General features: G+C 44.9%; 1 protein-coding gene across 5 annotated transcripts in view; it reads left to right on the forward strand.

Moving 5' to 3' along the window:
* Window positions 1-236: 236 nt before the first annotated feature.
* The window catches only part of MYO1B (myosin IB), a 179,881-nt gene continuing 168,117 nt past the window's right edge, over window positions 237-12,000 (forward strand). For 3 of the 5 annotated variants that reach the window (XM_030803075.1, XM_030803074.1, XM_003253866.4), the window contains exon 1: window positions 396-612. The gene's annotated coding sequence lies outside the window, so the exon portion shown is untranslated. Of the gene's footprint in view, window positions 613-12,000 lie in introns of all 5 variants that reach the window. The other 2 variants (XM_012501340.2, XM_003253867.4) reach the window with 2 other exon arrangements.

A 12,000-nucleotide genomic window follows, 5' to 3' on the forward strand; every position in this document is an offset into this window, starting at 1 on the left:
CCCCAGGCTGGCTTCGAGTTGTCAAATGTTGTATTTCTCATTTTATGTCAGTGAGTCTGGAAGCAAAAAAGGTAGAAAGACTGCCTTCCGTGGGGGCCGCGACGATCGCCCCTCCTTCCCTCAAGCCTCGTCCCATCCAGGCTCGCCCCGGGTGCGGAGGGTCGGGCCGCAAACCCACAAGGCGCGGAGGCCGCCGCGACGCTCACCGGGGGGCGCTGTGAAGCCGGCCCCGGGCGGCCGGAGGTGAGTCGGCTCGGAGGCGGCGGCTCCCGTTCCTGCCCGCGCGCCGAGGGGCGAATCCCAGGCAGTGAGGTCGCCGCCCCCGCCCCTCGGCCGGCCCCTCCGCCGGAGGGCGAGAGGGGAGTGGCCGGGCTCCTCCCGCCGCCGCTGAGCACTCCGCAGCCGGGTGCGCACGGGAGCCTCAACCGCGGCGCGTGGAGGCAGTACCGGAGCGCGCGGCGCGCAGTCGGCCGGCAGCCGTGGGACAGCCTTAGCAGAACAGCCGCGGCGGGAGCCCCGCAGCCCCGGGCTGGGCCCGCGTCCCGAAGCGCCACCGGAGAGCGAGGACGACGTGGAGGCGGAGTGGCACCCGGCGAGGTAGCGCCAGGCGAGGTAGCGCGAGCGCTTTCTCTCTCTCTCTCTCTCTCTCTCCCCCCTGCCCTTCTCTCTGCGTCCGGCCGCGGCCCCCGAGGCGCCTGCCCCGCGCCTTTGTGCCCGCGGTCCCTGGCCCCGTCGCACCCTGCGGGCGGGGGTCAGCGGGCTCTGCCGCTCTCTCGGGAGACGCGGCGCTGCGGCGGGAACGGCGCACGCTGTAGGTCGCGGAGGGTGGTCGTGACTCCGCAGGGGCTTCGGGGGTGGCGGGAGGGAAGAAGGGCTTGTAAACTAAGTTGCTCTTACTTTGCCTCATGCCTTTCGTACCTGTGGGCAGAGTCGAATCTCGGCTGTCCTCATGTTCACCCACAGCCCCTCCATTCCTCTGGCCCACAGCTGTTTCCTGGCCCCCTGGAAAGACACGGTGTGGCTTCCTCCGGGCAGGAAAGCGGAGGGAGAACAATGGGGCGTCCTGGGGAGTGGGGTTCAGGTGCGGTGTGCCCCGGCGGCGGCGGGGGAGGAGGGGCCCGGGACGCTGTGGGCCTCCTTGCGCGTGCAGCTGCGCTCGCCTCCTTTGTTCCGCCGCAGCGGAGGGGGTTGCCCTGGGTCTCGTTTCCTGCCCGGGATGAGATTGATTCACGGTCCCAGAGAGGGAGGGGGAAGGGGGCGGGGCTGGAATGGAAACCAGATTAGAGACGGGAGTTACGAAGGGTGCTGGGGCCGGGAAGAGAGTTGGGGAGAGGGTTGGGAGAGGGTGATGAGAGCGCGCTGGAGAGGTAATTACAAACACACAACATTTTGTTCAAGGGCCCTGTGAGTTTCTGGAGCTTATTTGTAGTGCTTTGTTCAGGCTTCGGCCCAGCGTTTATTGCTGCAACAAGTTGTGTGCTTCTTGAGTTTCTAGGCGCTCCCAATGTTAGATTGCTCAAAGCAAATCTTGTTAGTTACAGTGAAAGAAGCCCCCCCCTTTTTTTTTTGAGATTTGAAAAAATTTTGCTGTGAACTATGGTATTGGTGTGTATGTGTGTGCCTCTGGGTCTGTGTGTGTAGCTAGTGAATATTGGCTGGAATGGGTAGGAGACAAATTTTATAGAATCAATTTTGACGTAAATTTTTTTTATAGTATAATATAGTACAACAGTTTTCCAGGACTGTTTGAGGGCAGAAACCACCAGAAAAATTAGACATTGCTATAAATAAATGAATCAGACTATGTAACACAATTGAAAAACCCTTTTACAGTCTGTCCCAGGAAACACACCCCACACACCTGCGTTTGGGGTTTGAACTGAGGAGCCCTGGCATTCAAGTGTTCTGTGCTTTCACTCTCTGTGTGAGGATAATTTAGAGGTGGTAAAATTAAATGTAATGTGTCAGACATTTGTTAAGCGACCTTTCCTAGACTGGAATCGAGACTCCCCAAAGGATTGGCTGACCTAGGGAGGGAGCTATGGGGGATTGAATGATGTGTGTTTTTTGAATGGGGTATTCCAAGCAAAACTGTTTTGGGAGGAGGCTGACATTTCCAGGCATTCATGGTTTGTGCCTATGGGACACTGGTGGAAGGATTCCCAAAGTCGGACTGAAGGTTAGAATTACTGTGGTGATAATTTAGGAGACATTCTGTTGTAGTAGTTTGGCTGCAGACAGGGCTGGGAAGTGACCCAGAGCTGCCTCTTTGACAAGCTGAGGGTCCGCCATTAAACCATCCCTTTGGCCATTTATTTTGAGATGAACCAAGTTTGAAAGCCTCTTAATCTTAGAAGGCTAATTAGGAGCTTGCTGTGGGGGGGAAAAATGTCTCCTGCCCACTAAGTGGTAATGGAAAAGAGCTGTATAAGCTACTGCTGAGGGTTTGTCTTTTTCGTGGGGCATGTGGTCGAATTTTAAGGCCAGGCTGAAAAGCAATGGGACTTGTCCTCAGGAGCCATTATGATGTGAAGTTGAAATGGGATGGTGTCCAACCGTCAAGCTGTTTGTCATTAGAACTAACACACTGCCTGGCAAAACGTTGTGCTAGGGCAGCTAACAGAGGGAGACTTTTTTTGTTGTTGTCTTACCATTTTGGACTTTTCACTTATGCTGTGAATTGTTTTATAAAATACAACACGATTGAATTCCTCTCAAGTACTCATTGTTCTATACATTAACAAAATGTAAAGCATCTGAACATTGCCTCTACTGGAGATGCGGACAGATAGCAGAATCCTAAGTGGCTGGTCTCTGGTCTGTGGCCTCTGGCCGTTCTGGTGGATGCCTGATTGTGTGATAAGGCTGGCAACAGGCTGTACCCCCTTCCCAGGATGAATCATCACTTTGTCAAGCCTGGAGTTAAAGACTAACTTTCCCTGATTGCTGCACAGTTATGCAAAGCAAGGAGGAACGTCTGACATCATGGGGAAGAAGAGGGAGTGAGGTGGGTGGGTGGTGTTTGGCTAAGAAGGGATCTTCAGCATGTAGCATCCATGTTTTAGCATTTGTCCTCCTTTGGGTAAGATTGTCTTCTACCTCCCTTCTACTGTTTTCAATAGCGGAACATTTGGATTTTAATTAAATAGCCTAACAATAATTATAGCTATCATTTAGTATGTGTTCATTACATGCCAAGAATTTTATGTACATTACTATATTCATCATCACAACAACTTGATAAAGTGGGTGTTATCTCCATTTTCCAGTGGAAACCGAGGCCTGGAGGAGTTAAGTAACTTGCCCCTTACACCGTACAGATGCTGCTAGATTTACAATGGGGTTATGTCCTGATAAACCCATCATAAGTTGAAAATATTGTAAGTTGAAAACGCATTTAATACACTTAATCTACCGAACCTTAAATGTGTCCAGAACAGTCACATTAGCCTACAGTTGGGCAAAGTCGTCTGGTAACACAGTCCACTGTAGAGTATTGGTTGTTCATCCTTGTGGTGGTGTAGCTGACTGGGAGCTGCGGCTCGCTGCCGCTGCCCAGCATTGCGATAGGGTATGGTACTACATATGGCTAGCCCCAGAAAACATCAGAATTCAAAATTCTAAGTACGATTTCCACTGAATGCCTATCATTTTTGCACCACTGTAGACTCAAAAAATCCTAAGTTGACCATTTTAAATTGAGGACCCTCTGTGCTTGTGTAGCTAACTACTAAGTGGTGGAAGTGCGATTTGGAATCCCAAAGTTCATACTCTTTAGGTATATACTGTATGGTATGATATATTTTAATAATAAGAATAACAACAGTTTGATTATCTAGTTGATTAGCCCCTGGCAGATGTCAAATTACTTTCACATCTATTATTGTAGTTGATTCTTCCAAAAACCACTGTGAGATAGGTTTGGAAGCCCAGGTTAGGGGACGTTACAACTCTTAGAACTGTATGGCTAAAGAGCTGTATGTTATGGCCTGTGTGAATAAGCTGTAAGTGAATGAAACTTTATTTTTAAAAAGTTAGGCTGCCGACATTTAAAAATAAGTTCTTTTTCCCAGACATTTAAAAGTGGTAGAACAGAGTAGATCTTATATTGCATTCAAGGCTTTTATGTTTATTGAAATCCATTTTAAGCCCTTTTTATCTTACAGCCTTTAATAGAACATTGCACTTTGCTTCTTAACTGAGACCCAATGCCAGAGTGTCTTTTTAAGAAGAGAAATAAGGAGGGAAGGAATGTGCTTATAAAGAGGAAGTGGGACATCAGAATTGGAAACACTCGCAGCAGCAGGCCATAGATTTTTCCCAGCACATGCTTTTTGTCCTGGCAGTAGCCTTTTACAGAAGACATTCTTCCTTAGGGAAGTGTCAAGGGTCTTTCTTTACAATATCCTCTGAGATCATCAAATTTCTGAGCTCTGTGGGAACACACATTCCGCATGATTTTTGTGCTCATCCCTTCCCCACAGGGGAAGTGAACTAGTTTAGGCATCTGCATGAAAAGGGAATAGCAGTGATATCTGTCCTTAGGGTGGCACTGAGAGTGGCACCGGGCAAGAGGTACCAGACTTTGACACCAAGTACAGGAGCATAATGGAGTTTAACACTTGGCATCATGGATTGTTTGTGGATTCCTCAGAATGCTCCTGGGCAAATGGAAAAGTCAATATTGGGGTTTTTTTTTGCATTGTTGTTTCTAAGATAAGAATTTGAAGACTGGAAGTTCTGCCTTGTTTATTTATTTCAAGCTAGGACACCATTTGGGGTCTTCAAGTTCTGTGGTATAGGTGACAGCAACTTTAGTCTCCTGAGGCTATGAAATTCTCCTCCACTGGCTATTTTAGACGTTTGCCTCTGGAGGAGAGGCAGACACATGGTTTGCTAAACTCTAACAGGTGAGCACCTTCCAACTTACCGTAAGCAGCATAGAGGAGGAAAAAGGATGCTTCCCAGCATTATACTCTTACAGCTTTTGGTAGATCTTTGCAGTTCTCAGCCTCTTCTTCATCAGTTCATATTTTATTAAGCACACAGGTCATGCAAGACAATGCATTAGACACATTTTAAAAGGAAGAAAGGAAATCCATTGTGCCTTCAGGGACATTGTAGCAGGGCAGGTGGATGCATCCCAAGAATGGATGTTGGTGAAATGAAGAAAATGGCTATGACAGCTATAGTGACCAAGGCCAGGGGAACACTTGCTTTTGAGACAAAAGCTGTGAACAAACAGAAGCAAGAGAGTGGAAGAAAACTGAACATAGGTGCCAGCTTCTCTGACTTAGGTTTTATTTCCTCCAGCCTCCAATGATGTGAAAGGGTTCAGGTTCAGAACCCTGACTGAGGTCCAAAAAATGATATATAAACTACCATTCTATGTGAGAAGGTTTGAATAACAGTGTCTTCACTGGTGCATGGCAGGCAGGTCCTTGGTACCTCTGCCAACTCTCTTCTCTGCACACCTGCCAGCATGCCTTCCTCATCCTGTGTTCAACGTGGCTGTCAACTAAGGCTGTTAATAGACTTCAGGCATATTTGCATTTTAAAAGGCTCTTGTGGACAAGACATGCCAAATCTCTAAAGAATGAGTCATTCATATTGAGTTATATGATATTATTCATGCTACTGTTTATTAAGTATTGGGTGCTTGCTTTGTGCTAGGCCTCATGCTGGGTACTTTCTGTAGGTTGATTTCCTTCTCATCACTATCCCTTAGTAGGAGGTATTTGTAGATGAGGGAATTGAGTCACTAGCCCAGAGATCAAGCCTCAAAGACCCCTTGCTTTCCAGAACAACGAAGTGCCACCAGGTAGAGTGTACTGTGAAGCTTTGAATGAGTACTGTGAAGCTTTGGGCAAATACTTTGATTCTTTGGGTGAGTACTTTGATGCTTTGGTCACTTTTAAGGAGTTTGTTTTAAGGAGTTAGAGAGAGAGCCCACCTGTTTGTCCCTCTCCTTCCTGGCTTGTTTGCTTTGTCACCTGAAGTCAGGGTTCCTGCAGGTGTCCCTGGCTGGTCCAAAGCTAGGAGAATTGGTTGAACTGCTTCTCAGTTTGTCCTTTTCTGGGTGTTTTGGCTTCCCAGTCCTGCGTCATTCTCCTTCCCCAGCTGAGGGAGACAAGATTCAGCCTGCTAGTGAGAGACTGAATAGCCAGTCCCTTTTCTTACCCCCTTGCTGGCCATGCCTTTATCTTCAGGAATAGATTGTCATCTGCGAGTTTCAGGGCGTTTGTCTGATCTCTGGTCTCCAGTCTGCCTGCGAGCAGCATGCCACAGGGCATCCAGTCTCAGAGCTCGCTCAGATCTTTGGTGTGTGAGAATAAGCAGTGTGGATGCCATTACAGAGCTGGGTTTCGGGAAGAGAGTTGGGGTGAAATTTGTACTCTTCCAAGACAGGCAGTTTTAGAAATAGCAGAAAAGTAAAAATTGACATTCTTCTTTTGCTTATCAGATAAAGCACCTGATAAGTTTCTGAAAACGCAAGGGGCCTGTCCTTCCTTGATAACTTAAGAGAGGCTTAAGAGGAAACCAAATCTCTGCCTTCCAGGGACTTTCAGTCCAATTCTTCCTGGACTCAAGATGCTTTTAAGATTGCACAGATGGCTTAAGTTTGCTGTGTTAAAATGAAAATGTAGTAATGTAGTTCAGAATTGTACACTACAGGTTTTTAAATTTGTTTAAAAAAAGAATGCAATATCTTTAAAGATTTTTTAGAAAATTGAATCGAAAGGACAGTGGAACAGATTATTAGTTATTGACATTATAGTACGTTTACACGTCATTTGCCTACTTAATTTTCACTGGTTACATGAAAGCATTTTCACACTGCAACCACAACAAAAAGCTCCCCCAAAATACCCAAAGAATCTTAATTGCAAGATTCCTGCTGATCCCACTTACATTTTCCAGTGTACGCCTTCTCTCTCCTCCATCATTGCTGCTTTGCTTTACATTTTATATTAGATCCTGAAGTGCTATTTGTGATGTTCAGATTGCAAATATGCTAGCTTCCTAACCGATCATTTTTTCCCTTAAAAGTACTTCCGAGTGATTGGTCACTGTTTTATTCATTTTAGACCCACAGTCTAAATGCTTTAAGGAAAAGCTTAATTTTTATAGACATTGAGCCAATGCCAATTTACATGGCTTGTTATTTTTGTGATCCTCATATAATCTGCTTATAGTCATAATAGGTAGATCACAGTTTTGAGCTACCCTGATATAGTGAGCCATCTATGAAAAAGTTCTCACTTGCCTGAAATTTTCAAAGTGTTGAGAGCTATTCATAAAAATATATGAACTGCCACATTGGCTAGGTTCAGGGCTTATTTGCCATAGTATTCTGCAGGTATTCTGTGACATTCAGGAAGGAAAATAGAGTTAGACTCCTGATGTCAGCTTTGTAAAGCTTCATAGATGTCTTTTGAGTATCTGTAATTGCATGATCTCTTAAAAACTTCTTATCCATCTACTGAGATTCGATCTTGAATTATTTATTTTTATCCTGCATTCACACATTTCACACTTTAAATATAGAACTTGATTATATTGGTATTTTTATTTCAAATTTTCAATTTTTGGAATGGCAGAATGTTGCTATTGAAAAGTGTCTTAAAGGTCACCACTGTAACCCCTTCATTGTGCTTGAGACCTGCTCAGCTCCTAAAGTTAACAGGGGATGGATCTGAGAAACTGACTCCAAGTTGTAACCTCTTGCTTAGTTTTCTTTCCAGGGAGATATCTGTCTCTCCAAACCTGTCGAAATCTAAGTTTATTACCTCTTACCTAATACTTGGTCCCCTATGGACTTCATTTCACTGTTTGTGCTAATAGCCTTTTCATCACCATCTTGACTTTGGATTCTAGAACATCACCTACTTCCCCATTTTCTGTGACCCTTACATTCCTCCTGTCAGTCACTATGTCTGATTTATTGTTCTCCCCTAACTTTGCCCTTTGCAAATCCTCAAGCCCTCATTCTGGTTCAGACCTTTAAAAGGCTGAGTTACTAGAGTATAGTGTTACCCAAAGTGAGTTGTTCCATAAAAAATTAGTAAGTTGGAAAAAAAAAATACCCCACCCATAAAGTTGGTAAATGTTCCTGTAAAAAGGGTTCCTTGGCCAGGTACATGTTAGAATAGTTGGTTACGTTTCTTTGCAGAAAGACTTCTCATGGCCTTCATTTGTGACTCTGTACTGTGAATTCCCAAGGGAAAGATACAGTATTCACATGTCCCAACTTATGTCACCATTGTACCACGTTTTGGGGGGATCATTTTGTAGATAACACTGCTATAGTCACTTCACTGTACCTTTTTAGGTTCTGTCACTGCCTGGCTTCCTGTGGGAATGTGCATTCCATGTGAGCCGTACTTGGTTCACTCTCAGCTGTGTCTTGTGCTTTTACCTTGTTGTTCTGGATCATTCCTTCTCCCCAGAAGCCCCTCTCCCCTATCACACTGGCACATCTTTCTGTGCCCAGCTTTGTGCCCGTCTTCTCCATCAGTTTTCCCAGACTCAGGTTGCCCTTGTTCTTCTGAACTTACACTTACTGTTTCACAACTTAAAAAAAAAAAAAAGAAAATACTTGAAGCACAATGAAATGTTGAAAGTAACCTTACACACTCATATGGTTAAATTATTGAAATTCCCACAAAATTCCATTTTCCATATTTGCGTCAGTTGACGCATCACATGCACATCACGTTCTCCTCTGTTTCCCCTGACAGGTTAGCTTGCACATATGTTCAACAAGCTTGTTGCTTGTGGGGCTTTTTTCTTTAATTTTGTGTTATTGAAACTGTGTTGCATCTAAATAGAAATCCAGGGAGAATTGACATCTTTATGGTTTAATGGCTTCCCATCCACAAACCTCATATAAGCCTCTTTAATAGGTCTTTTATGTCCTTCAATGAAATTTTATCATTTTATGTGTAAAACTCTTTCATACCTTTTGTTAAATTTGTGCCAAGGTGCTTTATGGTTTCTGTGGTCATTTTGAATGAATGATTTAGTACATTTCTGGTTAGTATTGCTGGTGTACAAGAAAGGGATTGATTTTGTATTTGTTTGTAAATAGTTCTTGATTGATCAAGTTCACATCTAAACCTGTGTTTGCTGTGGAAGCCTGCAGTTGGGTGGCTTTTCCAATACAGCACAAAATAACTTAGCCTTTATTGAAAATGTCATAATTCACCTTGTTTTTATTTATTTATTTATTTTTTGAGACGGAGTTTCGCTCTTGCTGCCCAGGCTGGAGTGCAATGGCGCGATCTTGGCTCACTGCAACCTCTGCCTCCCAGGTTCAAGCAATTCTCCTGCCTCAGCCTCCTGAGTAGCTGGGATTACAGGCATGCACCACCACGCCCAGCTAATTTTGTATTTTTAGCAGAGATGGGGTTTCTCCATGTTGAGACTGGTCTCGAACTCCTGACCTCAGGTGATCCACCCACCTCAGCCTCCCAAAGTGCTGGGATTACAGGCGTGAGCCACCGCGCCCGGCCTCTTTATTTTTTTTTAGAGACAGAGTCTGGCTCTGTTGCACAGGCTGGAATGCAATGGCATGATCATAGCCCAGTGCAGCCTCATACTCCTGGACTCAAATGAACCTCCCACCTCAGCCTCCCAAGTAACTAGGACTATTGGTGTGCGCCTCCATGCCCAACTAATTATTAAATTTTTTGTAGAGATAATGTCTCATTGGTCCCAGGCTCCTGGCCTCAATCAGTTCTCCTGCCTTGGTCTCCCAAGTGCTGGGATTACAGGTGTAAGTCACCACACCTGGCCTAATTTAAAAATTATACACAATACTTTTAGAAGTAACGAAGGGGTGACTTTTAGTTATTTAATGTGTTCATTTATTAACTCATCAAATGTTTAGGTGCCTAGTATATTTCAGGCACCGTACTAGGTACTGTGTTTTTGTTTTAGAGACAGGGTCTCTCTTTGTTGCTCAGGCCGGAGTACAGTGGTGTGATCATTGCTCACTGCAGGATCGAACTCCTGGGCACAAGTGATCTTCCTGTCTCCACCTCCCAAGCAGCTAGGACGACAGGCAACATCTCCACACCCCACTAATTTTTTACATTTTTTTGTGGAGACAGGGTCTTTCTATGTTGCCCAGGCTGGTCTTGAACTCCTGGCCTCAAGTGATCCTCCCTCCTCAGCCTCTTGAAGTATTAGCATTACAGGTATGAGCCACCACACCCATCCTGTGCTGAATCTTTAATGTTGAACAAAACAGATGTGGTTTCTGCTGTCATGAATGTGAAAGGGAAGAGACATTGTGGAAATGGACACGGATAAATATATATTCATGAATTAGCATCGATACTGTGAAGGAAAAGGACAGGGGGCTGTGAGAAACAGAAAGGTGGAGAGAGGGAAATTTAGATTGGGGCACAAGGCGAGCCTGACTTAGGAAATAAACATTCACACAGCTGCCTGAAGGATGAGTTGGTGTTAAAGAATGAGGAGGGTGGAAGAAGTTTCTAGGCAATAGAAAGAGGCTCAGAGGCCCCAAGGTGGGACTCTACTCTGAATGATACAAGGATGGGAATTTTAGTGACTGATGACTTAAATCAAGTTATTAATTCTTAGTAAATTATCATAGTAGTGGTATTTAACAGTGTTTTACACACTATTATGACAAAGTGAAGATATTTATTTTTGATTAGTATATCCTCATCCTGCCAAGTGAAGCTGGCTAGATTCAGAGAGCTGCCTTCATGGTGAGGCTTGAATGGGGCCACTGCCCACGCCCCTACCCCCTCTGCATTTTGAGTATTGCCACTGCTGCTGCCATTGGGTCCAGGCGTCTGCTGGACACGAGTGTCCTGCTCAGCAATTTTCTCCTGAGCTCTGCACTAATAGATGGGGTCCTTTAAGGTCAAGTCAGGTCGGAAGAAGACTGCTCTGCCCTTCCTGGAGGGGTGGTGAGCAGGGCCTAATATGTTTTTTCCAGTGTCTCAGCCTTCTCCACTCTCCCTCCTTCACCGACTCTTAAACACACACTGAGGGCTCAGGCATGACAATGGGATGGGATCCAAGCTGAGTTACACACCTACCTAGAATCCGTGCTCTGTTTGGTCATTGAGGCATTGCTCTGGGGCAAGCATGACTGAGCTTAGTTGAGATGAGTCCTCTGTATAGTGAAAAGCTATGTGGTGCGGTGGTTATGGGCTGGGCTCTGAAGACAATACTGGTTTTTGAAACTTGACTCTTCTGCTTAGTAGCCCTTGGACCTTGAGCTTGTAGCTTAAACGGTCTGCCTCCATTTTCTGATCTGCGCAGTGTGGGTAATTTTGCAGAGCTGCCTTCTTGGGTTATAGTAAGGATTAAATGAATCAACACATGTGCAGCCCTAGAACAGTGTAAGGCACAGAGCAAGCACTCGGTGCAGATGTTAGTTACTACTATTCAGCCTTTCTTGCAATGTTTTCCTGAGGTTCCTCCTCCCCCACACCAGATATTTAAATCTGTTTGAATCCTAGCAGTGCACATAATTTAGGATTTCATATGGGGGACTCCTTTGGAAAATACGGGGAGAAAGATGGCAAAAAAAGAAACCAAAATGTTAACAGTGATTGTGTTAGGATAGTAGATTGGGGCGACTTTTACTTTTAACTCTCTATTTTCTAAATCTTCTATAATCTGGTTATGTTACCTCTGTACAAATAATATAATAAAATTATTTGAAGAAAGAAAAGTCAGGCTGGCAGTCTCCAATTGGTTTGCTAACAAGAGACAGGAGAGAGTGAGAAGCCAGGGGTGGGCCTGCTCTAGTGGCATTCACAGGTGAAGTACCTTCCCATTTGTGCTTATAGATGCAGAAACTAGGTAATGGTATTCAATAGTCTTTAGCAGAACTATCCCCAAAAGTTAGAAGATGGAGCTATTCCTTGTGAATCCCCCTTTTCTGTGAATGTTTTTTTTTTTTTAAATCTGTCATTATTTTCCCTTTGTGTTTCTTCTGTGCTCCCTTAGTGG

This window comes from Nomascus leucogenys, chromosome 22a (genome assembly GCF_006542625.1).
Source record: "Nomascus leucogenys isolate Asia chromosome 22a, Asia_NLE_v1, whole genome shotgun sequence".
Lineage (NCBI taxonomy): Eukaryota > Metazoa > Chordata > Mammalia > Primates > Hylobatidae > Nomascus > Nomascus leucogenys.